The sequence below is a fragment of the Schistocerca piceifrons genome, chromosome X (genome assembly GCF_021461385.2).
Source record: "Schistocerca piceifrons isolate TAMUIC-IGC-003096 chromosome X, iqSchPice1.1, whole genome shotgun sequence".
Lineage (NCBI taxonomy): Eukaryota > Metazoa > Arthropoda > Insecta > Orthoptera > Acrididae > Schistocerca > Schistocerca piceifrons.
This window is the reverse complement of record NC_060149.1, coordinates 1,566,541-1,578,862: the sequence shown is the minus strand read 5'-3', so window position 1 is coordinate 1,578,862 and position 12,322 is coordinate 1,566,541. Positions and strand designations below refer to the sequence as shown.

Here is a 12,322-nt window from a genome sequence, read left to right as displayed (position 1 = left end):
ACTCGGGCACCACCCATTGCCAGTGCCTGAGTGAGACTCGGGTGCTGTCTTGAAAGTACAGCAGAGTCCCGCTAATCCAAACCCCGTTAATCTGAACGTTTGGTTAATCCGAACATGAAAAATGTTCGTCGAAGTATGAAAAACTGTGTGGTAAACTGCTGTACATAACACACTATTTTAATTTACACAGCACAGTAAACATGTGTTAGAAAAATTGGCAAGAAAACATTAGCAGGGTGTATACGTGGACAAGGAAAAAAAATTCCTGAATTTCTCCCGCATTTCCCGATTAAAAATACACTTTCTCCCAGATGAAAATACACTTTTTTCCGTGTTAAGTGACAGTATCCTTTTGCTCGGAACTGTAAAACTTATCAATTTATAGAGATTGCAACGCGCTTTTGTAAGGCAGTCGTAGTTCAAGTCACGTGACCTCGCCAGCCGATATAGCGGATATTCAAACCAAAATACACGTCATGTCGTCAGCCAACAGCATTATCACTGTTACGTAGAGCGTACACACAAATAGGAAAAGTTAATGGTTTAAATTAATATACATAGTGTTGCTACATGAAAAGCAAAGCTTTCACATACAATATTGGTATCAACCTTAATAAGCTGCAAGAGAAGCTTAACTTTCACGTATAACGTTGATCTTCTTTGCGCGTGTTACACTTTAAGATACATTACACAAATGTGCCAGTAAAATTTTTAATAACGACATAAATGTGTGATCTTCTGGGCCCGAAATTTTTCTAAATGGTCATCCTCAAAGAGTTGATTTTTAAATGAGAGTCAAACGCTCTGTGATTAAAGAAATTCATCGCACATAGTTCATCTTGGGTAAAAGGAAGTTTACTTTGAAAGTAACGCTTTTCTCAATCATTCGCAATATTTTCCTGCGACCTGTTAGAAAGAGGTTCGTTTCAGCAGTTGCCAGAGAGCGCCAATTACAGGAGTCACACAGCTTGCGCAGCTACGATGACGCAAGAAGCCCGTATGTTCGTACGTGTAAAACATTAAAAGATCTTACGTTACGTCATAAAGGGAAAAAAGACATCAGAGAATATTCCAAGAGCATCGGAATTTCGTGATCCATAATAACGTGCATAATTCGGTTTAAAGTGCACATTCGTACGTCCAGATTCGGTTGTAAATTTTCTTGGCATACCAGTACTGTATTATTTCATTTTTGGTTTTTTATTATGGCATAATGCCATACTTGCAAGAAGACGAAAACATGCTCTTTTGAAATGCAGAGAACAGTTGAAACTAGCCAATAGTGTGGAATTAAGCATTTCGTTACAAATAAATTGACTGCCTCAGCGGAAAGATTTATAAAAACCACTTTTTTTAGCAAACAGACAAAAATAACTTAATTCTTCTGCAAGGCGATTAATGCTTGACTGAAATTGCCGCCCGGGGCAGATGCCCCAGTTCACTCCTAGTGAATATGGCAGCTTGCGCGCGACAGTAAGATTTTTCCGAATAGCATCTTGCTGCTATTCATATATAGTTAACAGACACACTTTAGTAGCCAGAAGCGGGAGAAGGTACTACACACACGCGACGCAACTGCGCATGCGCATGGGCCCCCACGCAACTGCTCACACGAATCTAATTTATTTATTTATTTGATTAGCCATCCGTAGACATTTTGCAATGTATGGATGTTGTCAGTTTGGATACAGTGATTTTTGCAGATACATTGACACTTTTATATGCATTTACAGAGTATACAAATACAATGACATTTATCACTTAAATTACATTCAAACAATTAAATATTCACTTATTGTTTAGAAACAGTGTTCCTGAAAATATAGTTTAAGGGTTTTCTGTAACAGTACATGTTGTTAATTTCTTTGATGTCCTGTGCAGCTTGTTATACATTTACAGAATATACAATACAATGTCATTATGTCACTTAAATTACATTCAAACATTTAAATATTCACTTATTGTGTAAAAACAGTGTTCCTGAAAATACAGTTTAAGAGTTTTTCTGAAACAGTTCCTTTGGAACTTAAGTTTTATTTTAGTTTTTTTCTCTCGTTCATGGTTTATTGCTGCAGTATTATTCTGCAGTAGCGGGATACAGTAATATCCTTTGTTTGACAAAAATTTAACTGAAAACTAAAACAAAAAAATCCCGGAATTCTAAAAAATTCCCGGGTATTTCCCGGTTTTCTCCCGGATGAAAAAATTCCCGGGTTTTTCCCGGTTGTCCCGGGTCGTATACACCCTGATTAGGTTTAAACAATGTATAACAATGAAAGAAAAGCTATCAAACTTACTAAAATACAGCAGACATTTTATCCCTACTTTTTAGATGACAAAAACTCATTGTTTTTTGGTATAGTGAAGACAGTCTGTTATATTACGCATAGTTGCACTGTCATCTCATAAACATCAAATCAGCAAGTGTAGTAGTGGGCTGTTTTTCCAAATAACACACAGCAAGGTCAAGGGCTTCTGCTGTGTCACTGCGAGGCACCAGCTCTCCTTTGTCGCTTTCAGGCTCATTGTCACTTCCATTACAGCAGTCCACTTCTTCCTGGTCTTCCGTCACAGCAGCAACAAAATCAGCGTCAGTAAGGTTCTCCGCACATGCCCCATCCGCTGCCATCCACTCATCTACGACACCTTCACTAGCTTCTTCACATCCTGGGACTGTCTGTATCGTTTGTAGTAGATTTTCCTCTTCATTTTCAACTAGGTTGTCCTGAAATTCAAGAGATGTCCACAGCTTTCTCCACGATTTTCTCACAGTATTTTCTGAAATATTCTGCCATGCCTTAGCGGCCCAATAAACAACATCCTTCATATTGGTCTTTTTTATTTTGTCCACTAAAGGAATCATCTTGGATCAGCATTCTTAAAAATTGACTTCTGTAAATCAGTTTTAATGTTTGCAGTGTGCCCTGGTCAATCAGCTGTAGAAACATTCGATGGCAAAACCTTCACCACAATTTCTCCATCACATGATTCCTCAGTGCTGGGGTGAGATGGCGAATTATCAATCAAAAGGATTGCACATGGAGACAAATGATTTTCCTTAGAAAACCGTTGAACAGATATACGGGCAGGGACTTCATGTTGCAGTTTTTAAAAGCTCTGGGCCTAGCAGATTTTCCGATCAGCATTAAAGGCAGCTTGTGATTACCAGCAGCATTGCTGCATGCTAATAGTCACACGATCTTTGCACATTTTAAAACCAGGAGCATGGTCTTCTTCTTTTGATGCCAGAATTTTTGTTGGCAATGCCCTAAATTAAGGCCAGTCTCGTCAGCGTTATAAATTTGTTGCGGGAGAATACTTTCCCTCTCTCATCATTTTTTCAAACTCACCCAAGTATTCCTTCGCTGCATCACAGTCAGAAGAAAGCTTCTCTCCAGTAATTTTTAGCTGACGGATTCCATTTCATTTTTGGAATGTGTCCAACCAACCCGTGCTCGCACTAAAAGACTCGTCACCATTCATTAATTTGCTCAGGTAAACAGTCTTCTCTTGAACCAGTGCTCCACTCATAGGAGTTCCCCTTTCTCTTTCCTGTGTAAACCAAAGGAAAAGAGCTTCATCCATTTTACCATACTGGGACTGTTTGAAAGTCTGCCAAATTTCGAGTGTTTTCCCCGAAGACATTGCACAGGGCTGTTCAAGCTTCACTCGGTTGTTCTTCCAATCACAAATGGTTGCTTTACCAACACCCAGTTCCATTGCCAGTTTAGATAAATTCTCACCATTGTCTATCCGCTTCAAAGCATTAAGTTTTTCCTTGAGAGTTAACATTGTATGTTTCTGTTTATTCATGACAAAAATACGTACAGCACTACACCTGAACAAATACAATAAAACTCTTACGCGTGCCAGCGATCGATAACTAACATAACCAAGCACTTTGCAAGGCACCTGGCAGTGCACTGACCACAGACACTATAAAGATCTCAACAATGCCCAACAACAAGGGCAGGGAGTGTGAGTGAGCCATTGTTCCCCCACTTGTGCACATTGGTTACCACGGTGTACCTACTTATCTGCTTGGTATACTTAATTCCAGAAACTTGTCACCGTAGTGTCGGCTTAACCAAACGAATCGGTAATCCGAACAAGGTCCAGTCCCAATTAGTTCGGATTAACGGCACTCTACTGTATTAAAAGTCTGTGTTTGTAGAAAAATATTTGTCAGCTTTGGAAATCCCAGTTCACACTCAAACTTACACACCACAAAACACGACCATCATTTATACTTTTATCAGCATATTTAACCAACTGTTAACCAGAATAGCACTTTGCCTAACGTGTATCTGTATTTTAAACTTTTTCTGTCATTTATGTTACAATTGTTGATATAATAGATCTTATTTTAACAGTTTACAACCAACCTACTCACGCCTTTAAATAGGCATTGTGCACAATGCCATAGTCAGTTTGGCTAGCATTCAACGAGTACAGACACTATTATTATTTTCAAGTCAGTCAGTCATCTTATTAAGTTCCCCATCACTCAGCATGTTTTCACTTGAGTTCATGCCCTGTATGTGGTCCATTATTGGGCACAGCTAAATTATTACTGTCACTTCCATATGAGTTTATTCATCTGATTCATGAAACTTATGACTATTAGTAGTCAGCTAATCATCACGACTGGAAATGTTAATAAACATATACAAACACCAGGAACCTCAGCAATGCTTTACAGTTGCTAAATACATATGGTAATTGAATTAATATCATAATCTCTTCCTCCCCCCTCTCTATGTTCATTTCCTCCACAGTGTTTCACGTGGTTTTAATCTCCAAACGAGTTGGATTACAAAGTTCGGACATTTCAGATTTCAGAGTAGTATTTTAATCATAACCCAATAAGCCATAAAGACAACTTACCTGTTATCTGTTAAACCCGATTGTGAGGAAGAGAATGAAACAGCACATTATTGTGTATACACATTTTGTTTAAAATTATATTTATGGAGAAAGAATATATATGGGAGAAACAATTTATCTACCGTTAAGTTTCCCTTATCTGCTAAGAGAGAGTTTGCAGCAGGGCATTCAAAAATATCATGTTTAGTTTTTACAGACATCATATTGGTTCAAGTTCACACTATCTTATTTACCACTGAATAATTTAATGAGTTCTTAGATTCTAATCTAAGGATGTCTATTATGATATGTTATACTATTCAAAGCTTTGAAAATGGCTTCATAGCTGAAACTGCACAGTAATGAAAGTAAAATAAAAGGAAGATGAAATCATCTTGGGCTTCCATCCAGATGGCTGCGTCCGAACTCCATGATGTTTCAATCAGTGTCATTCATAATCTTCAGTCAAAGATGTCAATCTAGCAATCTTCTAGTGAAGATGATGATAGTAACACTCATCAAAACATTGTGGAATTTCAACAGTCACACAGATGGAAGCTCAACAAGATTTTGTCAGCAATATGTGCCAGAAAAATTTACATTCAAATAAAATGATATTTTAATCTATCCAGTGACATCCATTGTAGTTCATTAGTTGGACAAAATAGACTTGGGTTAAGTCACTAGGAATTAAAACACAGCTCAATAATGAGAAGCAGTTGGAGCTGGGTATGCGCTAAGTAGAGGTTGTCCCAGAACCACCCTGGAAATACATATTACTTAGTTTACTGACTGAGGAGGATAAAACCATCAGCTAATGTTCCTGGTGCAACCACTCACTTGGCTTGGCTTATGCTATCCAATGCTGCTGTGTAACATTTAAGACTATCATTCACAGCATTTGATGAAGACAAATAAGTCAGTTGTCAAAATGGTGTGTAATTACTTACAAATGGAGAGTCTGACATGCAGATCACCGATTTCAAACAAGTTTTGCAAGGACATTATATCCTGAAAACAAAGAGACACATGTTTGACTTTTTGCTAGACACCCCCTAGGTTTTGACAAAAATCGAGGTCAAAGTTGATGACAGAAAATAATATTTTCAATGCTAGACACAGAAATATGGTCTAACAACAAACATTTTTATTACTATAATATGGGTTCCAAAGGTAATAATGTCCCAGTTATTAACATCGTTGTCTTTTCATGCTGTAATACAGGTACCCATCATTCTAGACATCTAGCAAAGTGAGATCGGCGGTTCAGCAATAGAGGCATTAGAATACCTAACCACTAGTCCGAGTTTGATTCTTGGTCAGGACTTTGTTTTCATTCCTTATTTTTTTTCCATGTACCTGATAATATTCTGGTAATCTGAATACTTGGCTTTGCCTTTTTAAAGTAAAACATCAGGAAGTGTGATTAATAATCAAGTAAGTGTATACAATTTATTTACAGGTATTTTTATCATGATACATAGTACAAAATAAATATAAGGTATATTATTGCATAATCCAAGCTGATCAACTATTTGTGAGTGTTTGCACAATCACTAGGGCAAAACATATCATGGAAACAGACAAAACATAAATATTTCTCACACTGTGTGTATCAAAGCATATCTTGAAAGACAGGTGCAGACAACTGGTTATGAACCAATGAATGAATTTTGATAGCATCTGCCCTACCTTGTAATTCTCTGCTCTGCTCTGATGTAACATTATTTTGAGGTCACGCGACAAAATTCTTTACCTGTCGGAAGAAGTAAACTTCACACTGTTGACACAGAAGTATGCACTACAGGCCATTAAAATTGCTACACCACGAAGATGACGTGCTACAGATGCGAAATTTAACCAACAGGAAGAAGATGCTGTGATATGCAAATGATTAGCTTTTCAGAGCATTCACGCAAGGCTGGCACCGGTGGTGACACCTACAACGTGCTGACATGACGAAAGTTTCCAACCGATTTCTCATACACAAACAGCAATTGACTGGCGTTGCCTGGTGAAACGTCGTTGTGATGCCTCGTGTAAGGAGGAGAAATGCGTACCATCATGTTACCGACTTTGATAAAGGTTGGATTGTAGCCTATTGCGATTGCGGTTTATCGTAGATCCACTGACTATTAGCAGAATATGGAATTAGTGGGTTCAGGAGGGTAATACGGAATGCCGTGCTGGACCCCAATGGCCTCGTATCACCAGCAGTCGAGATGACAGGCATCTTATCTGCATGGCTGTAACGGATCGTGCAGCCACGTCTCGATCCCTGAGTCAACAGATGGGGATGTTGGCAAGACAACAACCATCTGGACGAACAGTTAGAATCGTTTGCAGCAGCATGGACTATCAGCTCAGAGACCATGTGTGCGGTTACCCTTGACGCTGCATCACAGACAGGAGCGCCTGCGATGGTGTACTCAACGATGAACCTGGGCGCACAAATGGCAAAACGTCATTTTTTCGGACGCATTCAGGTTCTGTTTACAGCATCATGATGGTCACATCCGTGTTTGGCGACATAGCGGTGAATGCACATTGGAAGTGTGTATTCGTCATCGCCATATTGGCGTATCATCCGGCGTGATGGTATGGGGTGCCATTGGTTACACGTCTCGGTCACCTCTTGTTCGCATTGATGGCACTTTGAACAGTGGACGTTACATTTCAGATGTGTTAAAACCCGTGGCTCTACCCTTCATTCGACCCCTGCGAAACCCTACATTTCAGCAGGATAATGCACGACCGCATGTTGCAGGTCCTGTACGGGCCTTTCTGGATACAGAAAATGTTCGACTGCTGCCCTGGCCAGCACATTCTCCAGATCTCTCACCAATTGAAAATGCCTGGTCAATGGTGGCCGAGCAACTGGCTCATCACAATATGCCAGTCAGTACTCTTGATGAACAGTGGTATCGTGTTGAAGCTGCATGGGCAGCTGTACCTGTACTCGCCATCCAAGCTCTGATTGACTCAATGCCCAGGCGTATCAGGGCCGTTATTATGGCCAGAGGTGGTTGTTCTGGGTACTGATTTCTCAGGATCTATGCACCCAAATTGCGTGAAAATGTAATCACATGTCAGTTCTAGTATAATATATTTGTCCAATGGATACCCATTTATCATCTGCATTTCTTCTTGGTGTAGCAATTTTAATGGCCAGTAGTGTATTTTGGAGGCACCACTTTCACTGTACGGGTCGGTGAGCATCATTATCTACGAAAGTCCTATCATATTGTGTCATGTCAGTTTGGCTACCCCAGTAATTGAATACCATGCAAAATTTTTCCAAATCCCTCTGGAGAGCTTCAATCTCTTGAGCCACGGCCTCAATTTTCCGTTGGATCCTTGCAGAGATAAAACCACTGTAAGCAGCAGTTTTCCGGATGCAGTGATAGAATATTGCACAATGTACAAGTGTGTGATTTCATTTACACAGCTTTTGTAGTATGTATCATGATGAAAATAACTGTAAATACATTATATATACTTATTTGATTTTTAATCATGGTTCTTGATGCTTTCCTTAAAAAAAGGTGAAGAAAAGTATCCACATTATCAGAATATTATCAGATACACATAACAAAATATCAATTGAAAACGAAACAGTAACAGAGAATTGAACATGGACTTAACATTGGACCCCATATTTTATTAATAAAAAAATAATACAATTTTCTGTCATCAACTTTGATCTGGATTTTTTCAAAAACTAGAGTGTCTAATGAAAAGGTTAAACGTGTGTATTTATTTTCAGTATGGAATGTCCTTGGAAAACTTGATCAAAATCAGTGTCATACTCTCACCTTGTTAGTAAAATTTCCATTAAGTGTGCCACCACCTCCCTCCCCCCACCAGGTGTAAGTGGTTCCCTGGATAAATGAAAATATTTTCTTTAAGTTACAGAAATAAGAAAAGAGGCCACTATAATTCAGAATATATCTTCATCTATCACAGCTCCTACTCTCAGAAGGCTCATGAGAATACTATAGTACAAAAAAGTTCTTAGCTTAGCAATCACATTTAGGTAAAAATGTACATGCTTTCTGACAGTCCGCTTTCATATTAATGCACTGGGTTCAGTGCATTTTCAATGAAAAAGACCGCATCCCTGAAACGCAATTCAAGAAAGTCTGAAAAAATACCTATAAGAAGTTGCCATAACCTCTACATTTAACTCCAAGCATTATCCAGCCAAGATCTCTTTAGTTGTTGAAATCTGTCACTGGCAAGGCTGGTGAACAAGATGGATGTTCCAAGTATTTATTTCTCAGTTTTCCCATTGCTAAAGTATTTATGACCACGAGTTAAGAGTTGTTATTAGTGTTAAAAATACTCATCTCTACTCTGGAATGATTTTAAAATTTTTGCAATTCTTTCTCTCTCTCTAAATTACTTATGTTCATTATTAACTGCAAACTGTGCTTTGATTGTGCTATGAATTCATTATAATTTGAGAGATAACAACTTCCCTTAACTTATCTGAAAGGAAATATATTGCCATGTGGGTCTCCATAGGATGTATAACACACATCTTTCGGTCTATATATACTTGCAACTAGAAGACAATAAAACCTATGACAGAAGGTCTGCACTATTTCACATAACCAGTTGGTAAAAACAAGTGGTGGGAACAGGAATTGCTATGTTATATCTGAGGTTAATAAATTTTTTTTTGTACAAAATACAAAAAATATATATTGTGATAAAAATATAAGTTATACAGTCTCTTGATATGTACAAGTATAATTTATGTACAAAATACATAACCATCTCCCTCCCTGCTTCCAGTTTTCTCCTCTCTGTAATAATGTAATAACTTTGTGCCACAAGACAAAAGGTAATTGATGTTCTGAAAAATATACTGTTTTTATGATCCTGTTTTATACATGAACATTATTGCATGGGAACATTACTTAATGATGATGAAACTAGAGTTCACACATTAGATAAAAATGATAATCTGAAAGTAACTTATACAGTAACAGATGAAATTTTGTGAATGAGGTGTAGCTGTACTTACAATGGAGTCAGCTTTACACTTTACACACAGAAAGACAAGGATTACATAATCACAATCACACCACAAATGAAACATTTGTGTTACTGGGTTCTCTACGCAGACCTTTCTTAATGGTTCTTTCATATCTAATTGCTTAGTCGAAGTTAAGCACTGCAGTTTCACATTTTGTATAATCTACTTATTGGGGAAAAAAAAGCACATTTTTACATATATTTGACAGCATCACTCGTAAGAAATATGAAATGCATTAGAAACAGAAATAGCTTTGATAATATTAAGGCAGACATGCTAAATCACGTGTAACTATTTCGTGTACCATCTAAATACTTCTCACTCATTCAAGAACGACTGGCTGATTCCAGCACTGCAGTGTGAGTATACGGAATATTAAGTACAAAAGTCAGACAAGAGGATGTCCTTCCTATAATCTTTTCTATCTGACTCTAGAAGTAGTCATACAGAAACTTCAAATATTGCCACACAACCTAGAGGCCTTGTTATTAATGACATGAATACAAATTACTTATCATATTCAGCAGGAAAGAAAATAACTTCAATAAATTATCAGCAATAGGCTTCAGTTTTGAGCAGGTACAGAACTTTCATTTTCATGGGTTCAATATTAATAGTACAAATTTCATGTCAAATGAAATAAAACTGATACCACTGGGCCATCTTATTTGACTATCTCAACAACTGTTTCAGCATTAGACAAAAATCAGCAAAAGTTCATGAAAGGGAGAAGGCCAAATGTAGATACTTTGACTAACACTGGAACTCAAATTGGCCTTGGGAAAAATTATCAGGATAGGTTCAGTAACACTAATCATTACTACAGGAAAATTAATGAAAAACAAAGGTTCTACGTGTGAATGCTCCAGTTCTATGGCACATTCAACAACAAATGCAAAAATGCCTATCCTATATTAAATTCTTAATAATAAATGTCTTCAACAATATCAGCTAATCTCAACTTATACACTCAAATTTACCAGACAGACAGTGGACAGTTTGCAACTGAAATCATTAATGTATTGCTGCTCACATTTCAAAACATGGTAGCCAAATTTCCAACTCGCGACAAAAGTTCTTTTGATATTTTGTGACAATGTCATGATAGCTGCAAAGAGCTTTCTGAAATAATATCAATGGTGGCCTTTTTCAGTCTCTTATTTAAAGAATGGTTCTCCTGTTCATTAACTAGGGTAATATATTTTGTGTCAGATTTATAAACATTTTCCAAGACAGCTCTATTAGGGCCACCCTGTATATTTTAAGTCCAAGCAGTAACAGCCTCCATTAGTTACACAGAGGTGGACATTGTTGATGAGGTTGCTGTTTAATTTGACACATGGTACTGTATAATTTGCTTCAACTATATGAAAATTGGAAATTTCTGGTTCACAAAACTGTTCAATCTTGTTCCACGTCTGGTTTTATGTGCCATTTCTATATATAAGGGGAGGGGGCAGGCAGAGACAGAGAGAGAGAGATCGAAGTTCCCACACACATCTTAGGTGAAAATTCATCTCAAATAAAACATCAGTCATACTGATTTCATCAAAATATTCCTAAAATTATGTTTCATTCACTTAAATATCACACTTTTAAGGCATCAATTGTACTCAAACACGGGGATTGTTGCACTAAATCAACATTTCTTAAAAAATTACAATTTCATAAACATATAAGGCACTATGTGTTACACAAAATCATTTTGGTCAGTGTGGCCACATGGCCAGGTGGGGGCGGGGGCACATTATTGAAGACGGGGAGTACACGGACTCGTTAACTTCATCACAATCGACTGTACATTTCTCAAATCACACTGTCATAATTGTTTACAAATTCTTCACGCCTTTAGGTATTCCACGGTAAGCTCCTCGCATCCTGGAACATAAAGATTACATTTTAAAAGGGACATACAAAAAACACAGCTACTACGAGTGGCGTTCAGTAAGTAATGCAAAACATTTCTTCTCCGCCCAGTTTCAGTTGAAAAATGCGGAGTTTGTCGAGTGACATCACGGAATATTCCTGCTTCTGCCTTACAGTTTCACGAGGTTCTAATACATTGCAGCACTACATATAGCCTTCAAAATGGTGCTTTCTAATGGAGTTGCATTCCGTGCAGAGAGCTGTAATGAGTTACTTTTGATGGAAAACCAAAGCATCACACTTATTCTTAGGCACTTGCAGAGTGTCTACAGAGATCTAGCAGTGAATAAAAGCACAATGAGTCAGTGGGTGTCATCATTGCAACAAGCTCATGCAAACCCGTCAAATGTCCCGCATGCTGGTGGGCCCTACACAGCTGTCACTTCTGCAATGTTGGCACGTGTGGATAATCTCATTCAAGGTGATCAATAAATCACAATGAAACAGCTCGTTGCTCAGCTGGACGTCTCTGCTAGTAGTGCCAGT

General features: G+C 37.9%; 1 protein-coding gene across 4 annotated transcripts in view; it reads right to left on the bottom strand.

The window, feature by feature from the left end:
• Nucleotides 1–11,143: 11,143 nt before the first annotated feature.
• LOC124721499 overlaps nt 11,144–12,322 on the bottom strand; it is a 176,436-nt gene continuing 175,257 nt past the window's right edge. For 3 of the 4 annotated variants that reach the window (XM_047246511.1, XM_047246510.1, XM_047246509.1), the window contains one exon: nt 11,144–11,788. The gene's annotated coding sequence lies outside the window, so the exon portion shown is untranslated. The remainder of the gene's footprint in view (nt 11,789–12,322) is intronic. The other variant, XR_007006341.1, reaches the window with a different exon arrangement.